Below are 20,676 nucleotides of genomic sequence, written 5' to 3' on the forward strand. Positions count from 1 at the left end.
GAACCAAAGTCCTCATTTCAAGGGCACTGACTTAGAGGAATGCGTCCCAGCATAGGCTGATGCAGTGGAGAGGCGGGGTGGGATTGGGGTCCTGGGTTTGAATCCAGACTTCCCTGGCTCTACCAATTACTAGCTGGTTACCCATCCTCTCTAGCCTCAGTCTCCTGATCTCTCAAATGGGGGTGAGAGTAGGCCCCACCACATTGGGTTGTGGTGAGGTTTATATATGTGTGGCAATCACTGAGCTTAGTGCCTGGCAGACTAAACACTTAATAAATGTTCTCTCTTATTCTTCCCATCAGAGGTGGGATCTCTCAACCCAAGAGAATAGCATGGTGGCTAAGCAAATGCTCTGCAGTCAGCTTGTCTCCGTTACCTCCAGGCTTCTCCCATTCCTAGCAATGTGTTTTTGAGTAAGTTAACTTACCTCTTAGTCTCCTGCTTTCCATCTGTAAAATAATAATAATAATTTAAAAATAACTCCCTACCCCAGAGACGATTATGAAAATTAAATGAGAGTCCACTGTGCTTCACACTACAGTTTTAACTTAATAGATATTGAATAACAAAAGCTGTCTGAAATATCCCAGCTTCTAAGAGTTATTTCTAAAACTAAGAACATTAAAAAGTATTTAATCCTACTTTCTGATTAAACCCCATGGTCCTCACAGATGCTGCATATTAAATCTTGAGCAGTTTTTCATGAGCCCTTAAATTTGCTTTTCTATAGTCTCTCTACCTTGAGAAAGTGAAAATCCACCCCACTGATAATCAGACCACAATGTACCCAACAGACACAAACAAGGACAGTGGCAAAGCCAACAGAAAACAATGTTTCACCCAAGGCCACAACATGACTGCAAAATGACTAACAATCCCCTTTTGAGTAATCACAGCTTTTTGCTAATGACCTTCCCAGCCCCACTTCACTTCTCCCTCTGACCTCCCAAAGAAGATTTATGAGACACCCAGTTTCTAAACTGCCCCACCTCACGACAGCACCCCAAACCAGAGCTGGTCTCCTCTTCTGCTGTGTTTGTTACCCAAAAAGAGCTTCAACCCTGTGAGAAACCCCTCCTATTCCCCTTTCCAAGATGCCCACATTCCGCTCCTGGGTGGCCTCCCCTGCTGCGGCAAGTTAATAAATCTTTGTTGGACTACCGGTGTGTCCCTGGTAGTCTTTATCTGTTAGGGTTTATCTGTTGTTGTTAAATAACAAAATTTCAAGCAAGTCAATTTTATGATCTAATTGGCTTTATTGAACAATTCATGAATTGGACATCTAGAAAGGAGTTGCACTGAGCTGTAGAAAAGGAAAGGTTTTTAAAGGCTGAAAGGGGGCAGAAAAAGGAACTTATTAGCAAAGAAAGCATTGTTCTCCCAAAAGGAACAGAAGGGGCCTACTGGTCATTATCACCTCACCTAGTGCTGACCAGGTAATTCCAGGTTGACTGGTTAAAGGTTACATTCCTGGGGGGTTGAGACAACAGTTAGGCTAGGCATTAAGTCTTGGTTTGGTGATGTGCGGTGTAGCACAAGTGACTCCATTTTGGGCCTTCTGTCTCCTTTTTAACACAGTCAAGTGATAAATTGTGTTTTTAAAACGTGGGAGTAGGAAAGGAAGTACTGAAACTTTTTTATGTTAAGAAAGAGGGTCATTTAAAACAATTCTTCTATTTTAGAAAAATCCTCTTGTAAAGTATGGATTCTTTTTGTCTCCTCACTGCTGCCCTCACCTGGAAGCAGTGATGCTCAGCTCAGGGCCCTCAGTGCAGTCACATGAGATGGTAAAAGATCTGAGTCACAGAGATACACCTGGAAAGGCCCTGGGCCTCAACTTTAAGATGGATTGAGGATGGAACCCAGAGCTGTCCCCAGAGACCCCATGTGCCCAGCCAAGCTGAGCTCTGAATTTTAGATCTTCCTGTTCAGCCCTGCAGCCAAAGTGACTTTCTCTGCTCCAAGTTCTCCAAGGAGGGTTTCAATCAGGGTAAGTCTTTACTAGGCCCCATCTTCATACCTCATCTCTCTTCTGCCCCTTTTTCCGCTTCTCCAGGAACTCTGACCTCAAGGTTGTTACCAAATGCAAGTTTGTGTGCCCGAGGCACAGTGAGGCCAAACAGACCTAAACATCAGAGTTTGGTGCAGAGAGAGGTTTATTGCAGGGCCAAGCAAGGGGAACGGGTGGCTCAAAAAACCTCAACTCCTCGATGGTTTTCAAGAAGTTTTTATAGGCAAAATTTGGGGTGAGGGCTGCAAGGTGTGTGACTTTCTTCTGACTGGTTGGTGGTGAGGTAACTGGACTGTGCTCCAGGAATCTAGTGTTCAGCCCGAAGTTGCGAAGTTACCATCCTCCACCTGGGTGGGGACCTTAGTTCCTGCAGAAGAACTCAAAGATATTGTTATGTACATTCCTTCAGGAAGAACCAGGACCCTGCCCCAAGGTTTCACTATTGTTTCTTAACTACTCCTTCTTTGTTTCTGTATTCCCTCCCTTCCCTGATTAGCAACTGTTTAAATCCACCCTTTGGGACTCAGGGAATATCAAGGAGGCTGAATGAAGCTTATAAACAAGAAACTGGGGGCAGGGAAAGGATTTGTACTTGGTTTCATGCTGACCCAAACACGCAAGTCACACTCTCACAACCTCATCATCTAGACATTTCCTTGGCTACCTCCTCCAAGCTTTTGCCAAAACTCAACCAGAAATTCTCAAATCTCGGGGCTGGGGGTGATAAATTGGGAGATTGGGATTGACATATACACACTACTATATATAAAACAGGTAACTAATAAGGACCTACTGTATAGCACAGGGAACTCTACTCAATACTTTGTAATGACCCATATGAGAAAAGACTCCTAAAAAGAGTAGATATATGTGTTGACTAAAAAACTCTTCACAACCTAAAAGTTGAGAGTTATGTTTTATTCAGCTGGAGTTTTTAGGACTTCAAGCCCGGGAGTCAGCGTCTCAAGTAACCCTGAGAAAATTGCTCCGAGGAGAGGAAAGGGGAGCTGGGGTATATACTTTTGTAACAAAGGGCAGTTAGTAGGAACAAAAGATTACTGTTAATAAAAGAAAACCAGATATCTCAAGTTAAGGAATTTAACATTTTTCTATGTATGGGAAGATGCAAAAGTTGGGCTCACTGAAATCATTCCTTTGATATGCACCTCAGCTGTCTGGGGCCAGTATCCTGTGTTTTCTCGTCCTGAGTTTCCTCAGGGCTCACCACAGGGAGTGGCTGCAGTCTGATGGCTGCTAGATGGCAGGTATTCTTTCCTTCCTGAGTCCCCTCAGGGCTCACCAGTGCAGCCTAGTGAGCTGCAACTGCTGATGACTGCTGATCCTTTGTTTACTGATAATGGCAGGCAATATTCCATTTATCATACGTATATGTATAACTGATTCACTTTGCTGTACCTCAGAAACTAACACAACATTGCGAATCAACTATACTCCAATAAAAAATTAATTAAGGGATTCCCTGGTGGCACAGGGGTTAAGAATCCGCCTGCCAATGCAGGGGACACAGGTTCGAGCCCTGGTCCAGGAAGATCCCACACGCCACGGAGCAACTAAGCCTGTGAGCCACAACTACTGAGCCCGTGTGCCACAACTACTGAGCCTGTGTGTCTAGAGCCCGTGCTCTGCAACAAGAGAAACCACCGCAATGAGAAGCCCGCGCACCACAACAAAGAGTAGCCTCCCGCTCACCACAACTAGAGAAAGCCCATGCACAGCAACGAAGACCCAACGCAGTGAAAAATAAATAATTTAAATAAATATTTAAAAATTAATTTAAAAATTAAAACAATTAAAAAAAATAAATTCTCAAATCTCAATTTCTCCTCTGACTGCCTTTTAAAATATTGCAACATGTTTCCTCACCACCTCACCCCACCCTCCTACATTCCTAATCCCCTTACTCTGCTCCATTTTTCTTTTTCTTTCTTTCATTTTTTTTTTTGGCATGCAGGATCTTAGTTCCCCGAACAGGGATCGAACCCATGCCCCTGCAGTGGAAGCTGGAGTCTTAACCACTGGATCACCAGGGAAGTCCCTGCTCTATTTTTCTTTATTGCATAGTATTTACCTTCTAATTTACTATAGAATTTCTTGTTATTTATTTTTTAATTGTCTATCTCTCCTAGCTAGAATATAAGTTCCCTGAGGGCAGGAATCTTTACCTATTTTGTTCAGATGTATCCCAAGTCCCTAGTACGGTGTCTGGCATATAGTAGGTGCTCAATAATATGTGGGCAATGGATGAAAGAATTCTCTGTTGTTAGAAAAATTACTACGCCTTGTCTCACCATCCATACCAATAGGAATAATGATGTTTTGTATTATAGGGAAACAAAATAAACAAAGAGTCATCCCTTTCTCTGGGAGCAAAGTTCAGCACAGGGCAATCCATTTACCTCTTCACTCACAAAATATTTATTAGTGATTTTGATTTTGCTGGACCCATGCTACCCAAACAGCCAGGTTACATAGGAATCAGGAGCGGACTTTAGTGCCTGAACGTAGTAGCCCGGTGACATTGGGCAAGTTCCTGCCTAAGTATCCTCACTGGTGAAATAAGGCCAGTGGTACACCTTCCTTATAAGTATTAAATGAGTTTATATATATAAGCCTCAAGGAACAGTCCCTAGGTATAGTAACTGCTGGGTAAGTATTTATTATTGTTTCCATTGAAGTTGTTATATGATGTTAAAACGGGGTTGCCAGATTTAGCATATGAAAATACAGGATGCCCAGTTAAATTTGAACCTCAGATAAATAACAAATCGAGTTTTAGTGTAAGTATATCCCAAATATTGGGATAAGTATACTTAAGTATACTTATACTTAAAACATTCGTTGTCTGAACTTCAAATATAACTAGACCTCCTATGTTTTATCTGGCAACCCTATATCAGAATCATGCTTGATGCTTTTCAAAGGCCTGTCACCTCCTTGTCTAGTTCTGTCACCTCCTTGTCTAGTTCTGTCACCTCCTTGTCTAGTTCTGTCACCTCCTTGTCTAGTTCTAGTCTAGCTTTTCAAGTTGAGCAAGCACAGATTATTTTGCCCCTATGAATCTGAGCAGATGAAGTTGAAGAGACAGGCAGAGATGCTGTGCAGGATCACACAGCCCATGAGTGACAGAGCAGAGCTTGAAGCTTGAGGAATTGTAGCTGTGGGGCTAGTGTTCCTTCCCCAGCCGGTACTGGAAGTCAGGCTCTCCCCTAGGGGAAGCTTTTAATGTAAAAGGGAAGACTACAGACACGCAATCCCACTTGTCGGTCTGTGCTGAGTGCTACAAAATTAAAGAAAGTATAAGAGATAAGGCTAGCATCGTGCCAAGCCACTGTGGATTCCATTGCTGTGGGCAGATCTACTTTGCACTCTGTGGAACAACCTTGAAAACCTTACTGTGTGAATTCTAGTCCACACAATAAGCACCAATATTAATCTTCCTGTTATTTTCTTTCCAAAGGGGGTTCAAATAATGATTTGGTCTCTGTAAAAACACTTTGTATTTTCACATAGGTCAGTGGTTCCCTGCCTTCTTCGGTGTAAGTATCCTCTCCAACAATTTATGAATTATTTTGTATTAGACGCTGTGTTAATTTTTGCTTTGTATAATTTTTTTATAATAATACAATCATGTGACTAAACATTCTTTTTAAAAGTAGAAAAGGGCCTGACAGGGACTTCCCTGGTGATCCAGTGGTTAGGACTCCAGCCTCTCACTGCCCAGGGCCGGGGTTCGATCCCTGATCAGGGAACTAAGATCCCACAAGCGTGCAGGGCAGCCAAAAGGAGGGCGGCGGCGGGGTGGGGGGTGTCATGACAAAGATTCTTTGACTAAACTCTACTCAGGCTCCCCTGAACTTTACAATAAGGCCTCAATTTTTGGACCTCCGTGTTCATCTCTGCATCCAATTTTAGCAAGAATCCTGTTAAATTGCTTTAGCCAGAATCCTCCATCGCACCGGTGCCCGGTCGAATCTGGGAGACAGAGTTTTGGGTGAAGTAGAAAAGGACACTATTGCTTTGCCAGGCAAATGGGAACACACAAGGTTCCTGCCTCAAAAAAATGTGTGTGCCAACCCAAGAGGATTTGAGGAGGAGTTTTATAACAATACTTCAAAGGTGGGGTTGCTGACAAGATGAGGGTGTGTGCAGGGTCTCAGGGTCTCCTGATTTGATGGGCTTCTCTGCTCCCTTTAATCTTGCCTCCGGTGGTTTCTCAGAAGCTCCTCCCTTGATTAGCAACTGTTCGAATCTGCCCTTTGGAACTCAGGAAAGGTCAAGGAGGCTGAAGTCTTGCCTACAAGAAACGGGGGACAAAAAAAGGCTTCCTTGCCCAGGATCCCATAACTCCACCCCCGTTTCACTAAGCACTGGACCACCAGGGAATTCCCCTCTCTTTTTTTAAATGGAAGTAGAGTTGATTTACAATTATTTGCCATTCCTCTTAATCCTCATAAGTTTAAGAGATACTTTATTTCCTGTTCTGTCTATTCGCAACCTTTGCCCATTTTTCTCTTAGATCATTTGTAAGCGGAATTAGGGAAATTAGCATTTTGTTTCTCATGAACTGCAAATATGTTTCTCAGTTTGTTGTCAGGTGTTCTGATTTTCCTTGTGATTTTTTTTTTAAGATGCAGTCTAATTCTATGTTTTCTGGATTTTGTATCATAGTTATAAAAGTCTTCCCCACCCCAAGGTTATTAAAGTATTCACCCCTTTTTTTTCCTAGTAATTTTATGGTTTGATTTACTACATTTAAATTTATGATCCTTTTGTAATTTGTCCGGGCACAAGGTGTTAGGTGTGACAGCTTTGATTTTTCCCAGATGGTTACCCAGTTGTCTCAACACCATTTATTGAATAGTTCATCTTTTCTCCACTGACTTGAGATGCCATCTTTATGGCATATTAAATTATTTTTTTTAATTTTAATAGTGTTCATTTCTTTTTTTTTTTCTTAAGAAATTTATTTATTTTTGGTTGCATTGGGTCTTCATTGCTGCACGGGCTCTCTTCAGTTACAGAGAGCGGTGGGCGGGCTTCTCATTGTGGTGGCTTCTCTTGTTGCGGACCACCGGCACTGGGCCAGCGGGCTTCAGTAGTTGTGGCTCGTGGGCTCTACAGCGCAGGCTCAGTAGTTGTGGCACTCGGGCTTACTTGCTCCGTGGCATGTGGGATCTTCCCGGACCAGGACTCGAATGCGTGTTCCCTGCATTGGCAGGCAGATTCTTAACCACTGCGCCACAGGGAAGTCCCATATTAAATTCTTATACTCAAGTCTGTTTGTGAACTTTCTGTTCTCTTTATTTAAATCCCAGTGCTGTATATTATTGAAGGTATATAATATCTGTTAGTGCCATCTTACTTTTTTTTCCAGAAAAGTTCTCACTTTATCTTTTACATATGAAATTTAGAATCTGATTGTCTAATTTTTAAAATCTTGTTATTTTTATTTTTAACATTAAACATTTTGCCCTACCCCTCCCACAGTCTGCACATAACGCTTGGAGCTCTTTGTCCTCAGCTTTAGCTCAGTGCCTGGCCCAAAATCTTTGTTGAGTAAACAAATGAATAGATAAACCAACGGGTAGATGCAGGAATGAATGCAAATTTAGGTTTGTGCTGGTTTACCCTAGCACGAAGCTCCCCTCCCCCACTCTAAAGGACAGGAGCTAAGGTCTTAGGAAAAACATTAGGAAAACTTGTAGCAAACTCAGTGCCTCCTCTTTAAATGGCCTGGTGTCTCAGCCCTTCGGCATTCCCACACCCCCAAGCCTTTGTGCAGACCAAATAGCTTTTGCAGTTTGAGGGCTTTCTTTTTAGCAGGGAGCAAAAAATGCTAATAATGTTTCCAGTTTCCATTCTTGCCCTTGCTAGGAGTGTGAGCTGTAATCTCCAAAAGTACAAAAAGGCCCGGGGACAGCCCTAGGGGTGGGTGGGAAAAAGATAAACTAGATTTGAGAAAAGTAAGCATTTAAAATACCAAGAAGTTAGAAAAATCTTATCTGCTTTAACCTTGACTTTCTAGGGTGTGTGTGTGTGTGTGTGTGTGTGTGTGTGTGTGTGTGTGTGTTTTAACCATTAGAGTAAATGCTACTCTCTCTTCTGCCCTAGTGAAACCAAGGTTTCTAGGAAACAGAGGCTGGAGAGGGCAGCCTAATCTCCGTAGGAATTATCTATTTCAAAAGACTTCTTGAGTCCAGACTAAGAAATGGGTGCTGAGAATGAATTTAAGAATTCCCTAGGCTGGGATTAACAGATACACACTACTATGTATAAAATAGATAACCAACAAGGGCCTACTGTATAGCACAGGGAACTCTACTCAATATTACATAATAATCTATAAGGGAAAAGAATCTAAAAAAGAATATATATGTGTGTGTGTGTGTGTGTGTGTGTGTGTGTATATATATATAAATAGCTGTGCTGTACACCTGAAACTCACACGATATTATAAATCAATTTAAAAAAAAAGAATTCCTTAGCCTTACTTGGTTAAAAAACAGAATTTTGTTTGTCTTTTTAAGAAAAAGCTTCTTCTGGGTACAGTCTAAATAGGCCACAGTCTTAGAATAATGGCATCAGTAAATGTATTCACTTATTCATTCATTTAGATAGGGTCATCAGGGGAGGCTTTTCTTTTCTTTTTTTTTTTTTTTAATTTATTTATTTATGTATTTTTGGCTGTGTTGGGCCTTCGCTGCTGCACGGGCTTTCTCTAGTTGCAGAGAGCGGGGGCTACACTTCATTGCGTTATGCGGACTTCTCATTGCAGTGGCTTCTCTTGTGGCAGAGCATGGGCTCTAGGGGCGCAGGCTCAGTAGTTGTGGCCCATGGGCTTAGTTGCTGTGCGGTGTGTGGGATCTTCCCAGACCAGGGCTCAAACCCATGTCTCCTGCACTGGCAGGCGGATTCTTAACCACTGCGCAACCAGGAAGTCCAGGGAAGGCTTTTCTAAGATGATATTTGAACAGACACCTAAAGGATTGGCAAGAATAAGCCAATTGAAAATCTAAGGGAATAGTGTACAGGACAGAGGGAACAGTGAGTACAGAAGCCCTGAGATGGGGTCATGCTTGATATAATCCAAGAACTGCCAATGCCAGTGTGGCTGGAGCCCACTGAGCCAGGCTGAGTGTGGCCAGAGATGGGGCAGGCTGGCTGGGGAGAAATGGGAAGAGAGAGTGAGAGACAGGGTCCCGAGGAGCAGATTCCTCCTAACACCAGTTCACAGCATGCTTTGGGTGTGAGTCTACCAGCCAGGCAGAAGTTATCAAACCTATTGAAACTGCACTGAAGCAGTGGGCATCCTGGTGTGGCTACCTGAAGGGAGGAGACAAAGGGATGCTGTGAGGGGAAGGGAGGGACAACACAGACCCCTTTTTCATTCTCAAATAATCACAGGTACAGAGTGTCTTTCTAGCTTTCTGTCTGTTTATCCTTCTGGCTTCACACGTAGCAGGGAGCTTTGATCTGAAGGATTACGCAATGCATTCTGGATTTGGTAATTACATGGGAGAAAAAAAAAACTTTCTCTACTCTCTTAGGTTCATTATCTAGGACATGCGAATTAAACTGATAAAAGACAGATTAACAGGAGAAAAGAGTTTGTTTCATACACATAAGAGTAGCCAGCGAAAGAAGTAGCTGGCTTCTTAAATGGCTAAAATTAAAGGCTTATACACCTAACTTAGTAGGGAAAAGGGAGGGAGAGAGAAGGCTTCTATGGGAAAAACCCAATAGGTTTCTTTAGGGAAGCCCAGTGGATTTTTAGAACAGGTGAGAGATAAGATGGTTTGTGATAATGATTGTCTACATGGGTATGCATGGTATATCTGCCTTCTTGAGGGCCACTGAGGGGATTTACGGTATCCTCATTTCCTAGCAGTTGCTGATTTTAGTTAGGTAAGGAAAACTCAGAAAAGCTTTTTTTTCTGCATCTGTTGAATCTTAAATGTCTTCAGCTTCAAATCATCTTGATATCAACTCTGAGGTCTTGAGTGGGTCCCCACATTATCTAATATATATCTCCTAGCATCTTGTGCCTATTTTCCAAAATATAAAAATGCACATGTAACTGACAGATGAAACTAATGCCCTTTGATCAGAGCGCTGCACAGAGAATACTCACTTTATGTGTCCTCATAGGACAGGGATCTGAGCTCCTAGGACTCACCCTTGAAGAGCAGTACAAGACCACCAGCCCCGCAAGCCGCAGAGGAGCCTTCACCTCGCTGACCCCACCTCAGCTCGGTGCCTGCAGCTCCTTGTTGCCTCTCACAGCAGTGGCCAGACTTCCTGAGCACTGGTTCCCATGCAGGACCACCAGCCAAGCCCAGAGGCGACGACGGATGCCTTCCTCTCCCTCTTCCCAAAGGCCCCCTGTGCCCAAGTCCTGGCCTTTTCACTTCTGAAATCTATCTCAAATTTGCCCTCTTGCATCTCCACTGCCACTACTCTAAGCTATCATCATTTCTTGCTGGGCTATTTCAGTGGCCCGGTAATTGGTCTGTGGGCATCTACTCTGGCTCATCCCATTCCATCCTCTGCATTGTAGCCAGTGATCTAAATCTGAAGATGCTGTGTCATTCTCTTGCTTAAAACTTTTTCATAGTTTTTGGTTACTTTTATTATTTTTTAATTTATTTTTTAAACATCATTTATCATTTATATATATATATTTAGTTACTTATTTGGTTGCACTGGGACTTAGCTGCAGCAGGCGGGCTCCTTAGTTGCGGCATGTGGGCTCCCCCGTTGTGGCATGTGAAATCTTAGTTGTGGCATTCATGTGGGATCGAACCTGGGGCCCCTGCATTGGAAGCACGAGTCCTATCCACTGCACCACCAGGGAAGTCCCTCTGGTTACTTTTAGAATGAGAATTAAATCCTTAGTAGGATCTACAGAGCCTTACAAATTTTGGCCCTTTTATGGACTGAATTGTGGCCCCCTCTCCCCCAAATTCCTGTGTTGAAGCCCCAATTCCCAGCACCACAGAAATGTTACTGTATTTGGAGACACGGCCTTTAAAGAGGTAATATAAGGTCATTGGGGTTGCCCCTAATCTAAAATGACTGGTGTCCTTATAAGAAGAGGCACTTAGGGCTTCCCTGGTGGCACAGTGGTTGAGAGTCCGCCTGCCGATGCAGGGGACGCGGGTTTGTGCCCCGGTCTGGGAGGATCCCACATGCCGCAGAGCGGCTGGGCCCGTGAGCCATGGCCGCTGAGTCTGCGCGTCCGGAACCTGTGCTCCGCAACGGGAGAGGCCACAGCAGTGAGAGGCCCGCGTACCGCAAAAAAAAAAAAAAAAAAAGAAGAGGCACTTAGGACACAGACAAGCGAAGAGGAAAGACAATATGAAGATACAGTTCATCTGCAAGTCAAGGAGAGAAGAAAGCAACCCTGGGACTTCCAGCCTCCCCAGCTGTCAGGCAATACATTTCCATTGCTTAAGTGGCCTAGTCTGTGGTACTTTGTTATGGCAGCCCTAGCAAACTAATACTGGCCCCTACATACCCAGCCAGCTTTAATATCTCTACAAAGCTCCCTTTACTAAGTTTCTAGAACTTGCCTTGCTCCCTCCCACTATGTATCCGTACCAAGCTATTCCCAAACTTCTTTCCCTTGCCCGTTCCCACCACAGAAGTGAAATACTAGCTTTCCCAGCATCCCTTGTACCAAGGGATGGTCATATGATCATAGACCAAGGAGCTATGAGGGGAAGGCTGCAGGGAGGCCTCTGGGAAAGATGTCCTGGGTTTTCTGGATAAGTCAGGCTTCTGCTTGGTCCTCCCTACCTCCTGCCTTTGAAAACCATCCTTATGTCTGGAGCTGGGCTGATAAGAGGACAAGCCTGAGCACAAAAAGTAACGTACAGAAGATGGTAGAGCAGAGAGCAGAAAGAGCCTCAAAGACAGAGTGCAAGAACTGGCCCAGTGCCAGCAGCCACCACCTCCATATTTTTTGTTGTACGAGAAAAAACAAAAACACCCAATTGTTTTAGCCACTGGCAGTCAGATTTTGTTTCTTGAAGCCAAAAGCATTTCTAACCAATGTATGACTTAAGGCTTTGCACATGCTGTTCCCTTCTCTGGAATGCTATTCCCTCCTCTCCCCAACCTTCAGACCTCAGCTCAAGTATCACTTTCTTGGGGAAGTGTTCTCTAGGCTCCTGACCAAGTCCAACCCCCCTGATCCACTCTCACACTCCAATTCCCCATCCTTCATAACACCTGTCATGATGGAAACATTACGTTTGTTTGTGTATGATTATCTGAATGTCGGTCTTCCCCCCAAAATCTCTTGAGAGCAGGGACTGTATTTATATTTGTTCACTGTTGTACCTCCAGTATCTATGACACTCAATATGTGTAGAATGAATGAATGAATGAATGAATGTCAAAAAGGCCCAATCCCAGAACATGCATTCATTCAAACTAGAGCAGTGTCTGGTGCATCATTACAGTTCAATAAATATATGTCTAATGAGTGAATGAATGGGGGAAACAAAGGTGAAAAGTAGCAGCACCTGTCCTCAAGGAATTTAGAAGCTAAGAGGGGAAGCAGACCCCAAAGCAGAACATTTTACTGGGAACGTGCAGTGGTAGAGGCACCTGCAAGGTGCTGTCAGAGGTCAGAGAAGCAGCCATTATGCCAGACTGATTGAGAGTGAGGGTAGCAGGGAAGGTGCCACGTGAGTTGAGCCAGCCGTGCCCCCTTGCTGCAGACTGCAGACGCACAGGCGTGGAGCTCAGGGACCGGATGGTGGAGGAGGGCAGCTGGAAGCAGTTCTACATTCACTGTTGAAGCATAAAATCCTCAGCAGGGAAGGGCAGGCTGCAGCCAGCTCTGGAGGAGGTGGGGAGGGCAGGGAGGGGCTGGACTTGGCCTGCAGGCAGTGGGGAGCCCTGGGAAGGTCTTGGGCAGGAGCCTGGCGCCGGTGCAGGTGGTCAGATCACAATCTAGCAGCAGAAGAAAGGTAGCTCTGAGTCCTGAGCTGCCAGCTTCACCGTGGTTACCTACCCTTCTAACTGGGATGATTCCGAGTCCCAGGCAAGGTTTCTCCACACAAGCTGTTCCGAAAAACAAATTAACCCTGTTAACTGAGTCAAGGAAATGGGTCCTGACCATTCATCAAGGGCTCTGGCATCTGCCCTGCAGTCTCTCCACCCCAGGCCAGACCAGAAGGCCAATTGTCTTTAAAATCCACGGGGAGACTTCCCTGGTAGTCCAGTGGTTAAGACTCCGAGCATGGGTTCGATCCCTGGTCGGGGAACTAAGATCCCACATGCCACGCAGCGTGGCCAAAAAAATAAATAAAGCAAAGCAGTATGCTAACACATATATATGGAATTTAAGAAAAAAAATGTCATGAAGAACCTAGGGGTAAAACAGGAATAAAGACACAGACCTACTAGAGAATGGACTTGAGGATATGGGGAGGGGGAAGGGTAAGCTGTGACAAAGCGAGAGAGGCATGGACATATATACACTACCAAACGTAAGGTAGATAGCTAGTGGGAAGCAGCCACATAGCACAGGGAGATCAGCTTGGTGCTTTGTGACCGCCTGGAGGGGTGGGATAGGGAGGGTGGGAGGGAGGGAGATGCAAGAGGGAAGAGATATGGGAACATATGTATATATATAACTGATTCATTTTGTTGTAAAGCGGAAACTAACACACCATTGTAAAGCAATTATACTCCAATAAAGATGTTAAAAAAAATAAATAAAATAAACTAACTCACTTTAGAGATTAAAAAAAAAAACAAATCAAATCAAATCCACGGGGACCACCCTGACTCCAGTTTTCCATGCACTCACCCTCAGGGGCCATTTCCTACCTTAAAAAAAAAATCCCTACTATATATAAAATAGATAACCAACAAGGACCTACTATATAGCACAGGAAACTGTATTCATTATTTTGTAATAACCTATAAGGGAAAAGAATCTGAAGAAAAACTAGATATACATGTATGTATAACTGAATCACTTTGCTGTACACCTGAAACTAACACAACATTGTAAATCAACTAGACTTAAATATATATATATATCTCCAACTTAAAAAAAAATCCCACATACCTTTTCTACTGTTTATACCCAGGCCTTTTCAGCCCCCCTAACTGCTATACCTCTAGCCACTGCTCTTATAGCCCATTCTCTAGGGGTTTCAGGGACAATCATCCTGTGAGCCCAAGACCCCCCAAGAAAATGCCACTTGTCATAAAATCTTTCTTGGTCATCAGATCCTGCCCTAAATCAATGAAAAGCTTCAGGCTTTAAATAAAAAGCTGAGACTTCCCTGTTGGTGCAGTGGTTAAGAATCCACCTGCCAATGCAGGGGACATCGGTTTGAGCCCTGGTCTGGGAAGATCCCACAACTAAGGATCAACTAAGCCCGTGTGCCACAACTACTGAGCCTGCGCTCTAGAGCCCGTGAGCCATGACTCCTGCGCCTGCATGCCACAACTACTGAAGCCCGCGCCCCTAGAGCCCGTGCTCCGCAACAAGAGAAGCCACTGCAGTGAGAAGCCTGAGCACCGCAATGAAGAGCAGCCCCTGCTTGCCGCTGCTAGAGAAAGCCCACAAGCAGCAATGAAGACCCAACACAGCCAAAAATAAATAAATAAATAAAATTTAAAAATAAAAAATAAATAGAAAGCTGGCCGATTCCATTTGATTATACTCTGGCAATGGGGATTCTGGTTCCAACACTGCATTTGAAATGTAAAATGTGTGGTGTGATCCAAGTGTCCATCAACAGATGAATGGATAAAACAAAACGTGTTTAACATTCCCTGGTAGTCCAGTGGTTAGGGCTCCACATGTCCACTGCAGGGGGCATGGGTTCGATCCCTAGTCTGGGAACTAATATGATGGAATGAATATGATTCAGCCTTAAAACAGAATGAAGGGCTTCCCTGGTGGTGCAGTGGTTGAGAGTCCGCCTGCCGATGCAGGGGACGCGGGTTCGTGCCCCGGTCCAGGAAGATCCCACATGCCGCGGAGCGGCTGGCCCGTGAGCCATGGCCGCTGAGCCTGCGCGTCCGGAGCCTGTGCTCCACAATGGGAGAGGCCACAACAGTGAGAGGCCCGCGTACGGCAAAAAAAAACCCAAAAAAAACCAGAATTAAATTCTGACACATCTCCAACATGGATGAACCTTGAGGACATTATGCTAAGTGAAATGAGCCAGTCACAAAAGGACAAATACTGCATGATTCTGCTTATATGAGGTACCTAAACTAGTCAAATTCATAGACAGAAAGTAGAATAGAGGTTGTCAAGGCCAGGGGAGGGGAGAAGTGGGGAACTGGGAGAATGAGTACCAATTTTCAGTTGGGGATGGTGAAAAGTTTGTGGAGATGAAGGATGTCATTATGGTTGCACTAATTTAACACAATTAGAAATTTCAAAAATATGAATGGGTTTAGGAGTATTTGGAACAGATAACACATACACAGTTGAGTGCCTGTTCTGTGTGAAGCCCTGTGTGAGTCAGAGCTGCACCAGGAGCCCAGTGTGCTCATCAGGAAGGCAGACATCACTGGAAAGAGGATCCAGCACCGGGCACTGCAGGCAGCTACCAAATAAGGAGGTGTATGAGATATAAATAGCTGCTAAGACTGGCTGAGGCATGCCCTGACTTTAAGACCAGCTCAGCTGTTAGCTGCCTGGGATACACTGGGCTCTAGCTCAGTGTGTTTCCTCCCTCCTCACACCCCACCTGTCCTGCCAAGGCCTCCAGCTGCTCCCTCCCTCTTGCATCTGCCCAGTGGCCCCATCAGCTGAAGGCCCTGGGATCCCGCCCTGACCGGGCTTATAGACCACACTTCCTGGTTGTGGCCACAGGTGCTCCAGCAGATAGTCAAGTCTGGGGTCAGAAGGGACCTCTTCAGGGACCTCCCTTGTGGTCCAGTGGTTAAGACTCTGCGCTTCCAATGCAGGGGGCCCAGGTTCGATCCCTGGTTGGGGAACTAAGGTCATCCCACATGCCACATGGCGCGGCCAAAGAATAAAAAATAATTAAGAAGGGACCTCTTCACCTACTTTACAGATGGGGAAATGGAAGGGCTGGAGGCGAGGAGCTGTGCCCCAAGTTCCACCATCACCCGGAGGCAGAGCTGGGTGAGGATGTTCCATGCCTCCCTCTCTCCCAAACCTCACTGTCCTTTTGGTGCCAGGGCCTTCCCAGGGGACAGGTAAGAATCCGGAGCAGTGGCTGAAATTTATCTCTTCCTCTCCCCCAGGTGAGGCTATAGGACATTATCAGTTTGCCAGTGAGATGTCCATCTGCTGGGCCTACACAAAACACTCAGGGAGTGGGACTTCCTGGTGAGGGAGTGGGACTTCCTGGTGGTGTAGTGGTTAAGGCTCTGCCCTCCCGATGCAGGGGGCCCTGGCCAGGGAACTAGATCCCACATGCATGCCGCAACTAAGGAGCCTGCCAGTTGTAACTAAGACTTGGTGCAACCAAATGAATTAAAAAAAAAAACAACAACGAGGGTGACGACTTTTCTTTCTGGTGTGTGTGTGTGTGCGCGCGCACGCACATGCATGCAAACAGAAGAGTGTGTAAAAACAACGTGCATAGTTCGAACTGAAGGAGAACAGTCTATGCTACCCCAAAATGTGCCATTCTGGAATGAAGATTATTTTGAGCTGAAGGCAATTGAGAATCAACAGATGCAGGAAGGGTTCTCTGTCCTTCTGCCCCTTTTCCACCTAAAAGCAGGACATATATTTCCCTTGTGAAGGTACCAGAAAGAGGATTGCAACTCTTATTACAGAGGTGGAGGCGCCAGCATTGGGGTGAGTCTGCACAACCAAATCTTACTAACATAACCCTTATCTGTCATTAGCTTCCCCCATATATTTCCTAGTCCCTTCTCCACAGTTTATCGTCCTTTGAAACCCAAACCATGTTTCCTTTGTTAAAATGGTATATGAGCCCCTGAGTCCAACCATTTCTTTGATTTTCACTTATTTTCTGTCAACTCCCATGCACATAAATATTGATAAAAACTGTGTACATTTTATCCTGACTGTCTTTTGTTAGTCTAATTCACAGACCCTAAGAGCTCAGAGGAAGTTTTCCTCCAACAAAACACACCCAGGCACCTATCACCCATATCACGAAGTAGAATATTATCATATCCTAGAAGTCCTGCCCTGTGAGCCTCTTCTTCCTTTTTTATTTTTATTTTTATTGGAGTATAGTTGATTTACACTGTTGTGTTAGTTTCTGCTGTACAGCAAAGTGAATCAGTTTTACATACACATATACCCACTCTTGTTTAGATTCCTTTCCCATGTAGGTCATTACAGAGTATTGAGTAGAGTTCCCTGGGCTATACAGCAGCTTCTTATTAGCTACCTGTTTTATATATAGTAGCGTGTATATGTCAATGCCAATCTCCCAATTTATCCCTCCCCCCTTCCCCGCCATGTGCCTCTTCGGTAGCACATCCTGGTCCCAAGTAAGCCATTGTCCTACACTTTGAGTCTTTCCTTTGGTTTTCTAAACAGCACATTATTAGGTTTGCGTGCTTTAAAATTCGATTTAAGTGCAATCTTACTCATATCCTCTGTTTCTTGCTGCTTTAGCTTACGTTTGTGAGATTAACCTATATTGGTGCATATGACGTAGGTTATAGATTTTTCACTGTTGCATAGTGTTCCACTGTATGGTTATCCCACACCTGATTTACACATTTTACTGTTGATGAATATTCCATTACCTCCAGTTTCTGGCTATTACAAATGATGCTGCTCTGAATACTCCTGTACGTGTCTTTTGATTCACACAGGCATGCATTTTGTTGGGTGTATGCTTAGGAGTGGGATTACTGGGTCATTGGTAATCAATTGCTTTACTTGGTAATGTCGGTTTTCCAGCGGCTATACCATTTACTTGTCATATCCTGTTGCTCCCGATTCCTACATTTTTTTTTTTTTTTTCACCAGTACACGGACCTCTCACTGCTGTGGCCTCTCCCGTTGCGGAGCACAGGCTCCAGACGCACAGGCTCAGCGGCCATGGCTCACGGGCCCAGCCACTCCGCAGCATGTGGGATCTTCCCGGAACGGGGCACGAACCCGTGTCCCCTGCATCGGCAGACGGACTCTCAACCACTGCGCCACCAGGGAAGCCCCCCGATTCCTATATTTTAAACTGTACACCCAGCAGGACCTGAACGTTCCCAAGCCCCTGCTCTTCCAACTGCAGGCCGAGGCCAACGCCGCTGCCCACAGCAGTTTGAAAAAGATGTAATCTTTCTCAAGTGATGAAAGTGTTCTGCAGTTAAACAGTGGTTATAGTTGCACAACTTTGTGACTGTGCTAAAAGCCACCAAACTCTGCACGTGAAAAGGGTAAATGTTACGGTATGTGAAGTGTTATATTTCAATTTAAAAAATTGTCTGACTTTAATTTTTGATCATGTGGGAGGTTTGAAATGGTAACACGTAGTGGTTTCAATGTGCATTTTTCTATCAATATTGTATTTGAAGATACTTTCGTCTGTTTATAGATCATTTGTACTTCCTCTTCTATGAAATTACTATACTCTAAATAAAGTATAATTGATCTTTTCTTTTTGTTTATTTGACTGCATTGGGTCTTCGTTGCTGTGCACAGGCTTTCTCTAGTTGTGCCGAGCAGGAGCTACTCTTCGTTGCGATGCGCGGGCTTCTCACTGCGGTGGCTTCTCTTGTTGTGGAGCACGGGTTCTAGGTGCGTGGGCTTCAGTAGTTGCAGCATGCGGGCCCTAGAGTGCCCAGGCTTCAGTAATTGCAGCCCTTGGGCTCAGCAGTTGTGACTCACGGACTCTAGAGTGCAGGCTCAGTAGTTGTGGCGCACGGGCTTAGTTGCTCCGCAGCATGTGGGATCTTCCTGTATCAGGTATCAAACCCTCGTCCCCTGCATTGGCAGGCGGATTCTTAACCACTGTTCCACCAGGGAAGTCCCACTATACATTTCTTTTGCCTATTTATCTGTTGGATTGTCTTTTCTTGTTGTCTTTTCTTATTGTTATAAGCCCCCTTATAGCCTAGGGGCTATTTACATATATTTAGGTCCTAATCCTTTGTTGGTTCTATATGTTACAAATATCTTCCCACAGGTGTGGCTTATCTTTTTACTCTACAAAATGGTATCCTTTGATGAAGTAGAGATTTTTTTCCACCGTGCTTCTTTTTTTAAATTGCATTTAAAAAACTGAAATAAATTTACAGACAGTAACATGCACAAGGACTTCCCTGGTGGCGCAGTGGTTAAGAATCTGCCTGCCAATGCAGGGGACATGGGTTCAAGCCCTGGTCTGGGAAGATCCCACATACCGCGGAGCAACTAAGCCCGTACACCACGACTACTGAGCCTGCGCTCTAGAGCCCGTGTGCCACATCTACTGAAGCCCATGTGCCTAGAGCCCGTGCTCTGCAACAAGAGAAGCCACCACAATGAGAAGCACGCATACTGCAACGAAGAGTAGCCCCTGCTCTCCGCAACTAGAGAAAGCCCGCGCGCAGCAATGAAGGCCCAACACAGCCAAAAATAAATAAATTTATATAAAAAATAACATACACAGAATAAAATAAATTTATATAAAAAAATAACATGCACAGAACTTAATTGTTGTTCAGTGAATTTTGACAATTGTGTACACCCATGTGATCACCACCCAAATCAAGATATAGAAGATTCCCACCACCCTGGATTGTCCGTTGTTCTTTCTCCCTTTTAGTCAATTCTCTCATCCCAGCACCACAATCACTTTCTGAATTTTATTATCACAGATGAGTTTTGCCTTTTTTCGGATTTTTATATGAAGAGAATAATGCCGTGTGCATTATTCTCTTTCTGGCTTCTTTTACTCCACACACTGGGAGGTTCATTGTCTGGGTCAACAGTCTATGTCTCCTCCTTGATAAGCAGTGTTCCATTGTATGAATACACCATGATTTATCCATCTTTCTCCCTCTATGATGTTATTTTTACTATATTAAAGCTTTTCAGTCTTTTGCTTTATAATTTGCACTTTTTATGTCTTGTCAAAACAATTCTTCCTCGCCCTGAGGTCAGATAGGCATTTTCCCATATTGTCGGTTTTTTTTTTTTTGGCTGCACCACGCAGCACATGGGATGTTAGTTCCTCTGACCAGGGATAGAACCTGCTCCCCCTGCACTGGAAGGCGGAGTCTTAACCTCTGGACCGCAGGGGAAGTCCCCCATATTGTCTTCTAAAAGTGTTGGAAGACACTCGTTCCCCTTGTCCCCCAATGGCTGGTCTTGTCTTTTATTTTTATTTTTGGCCATGCAGCATGTGGGATGTTAGTTCCTCTGACCAGGGATAGAACCTGCTCCCCCTGCACTGGAAGGCGGAGTCTTAACCTCTGGACCGCAGGGGAAGTCCCCCATATTGTCTTCTAAAAGTGTTGGAAGACACTCGTTCCCCTTGTCCCCCAATAGCTGGTCTTGTCTTTTATTTTTATTTTTGGCCATGCAGCATGTGGGATGTTAGTTCCTCTGACCAGGGATAGAACCTGCTCCCCCTGCACTGGAAGGCGGAGTCTTAACCTCTGGACCGCAGGGGAAGTCCCCCATATTGTCTTCTAAAAGTGTTGGAAGACACTCGTTC

General features: G+C 44.6%; 1 non-coding gene across 1 annotated transcript; it reads left to right on the plus strand.

Moving 5' to 3' along the window:
* Positions 1-15,942: 15,942 nt before the first annotated feature.
* On the plus strand, positions 15,943-16,015 carry TRNAG-UCC (transfer RNA glycine (anticodon UCC)). The gene has a single exon. It is a non-coding gene; the product is annotated as a tRNA-Gly (tRNA).
* Positions 16,016-20,676: the final 4,661 nt, after the last annotated feature.

Source organism: Phocoena phocoena, chromosome 9, assembly GCF_963924675.1.
Source record: "Phocoena phocoena chromosome 9, mPhoPho1.1, whole genome shotgun sequence".
NCBI classification, from domain to species: Eukaryota; Metazoa; Chordata; class Mammalia; order Artiodactyla; family Phocoenidae; genus Phocoena; species Phocoena phocoena.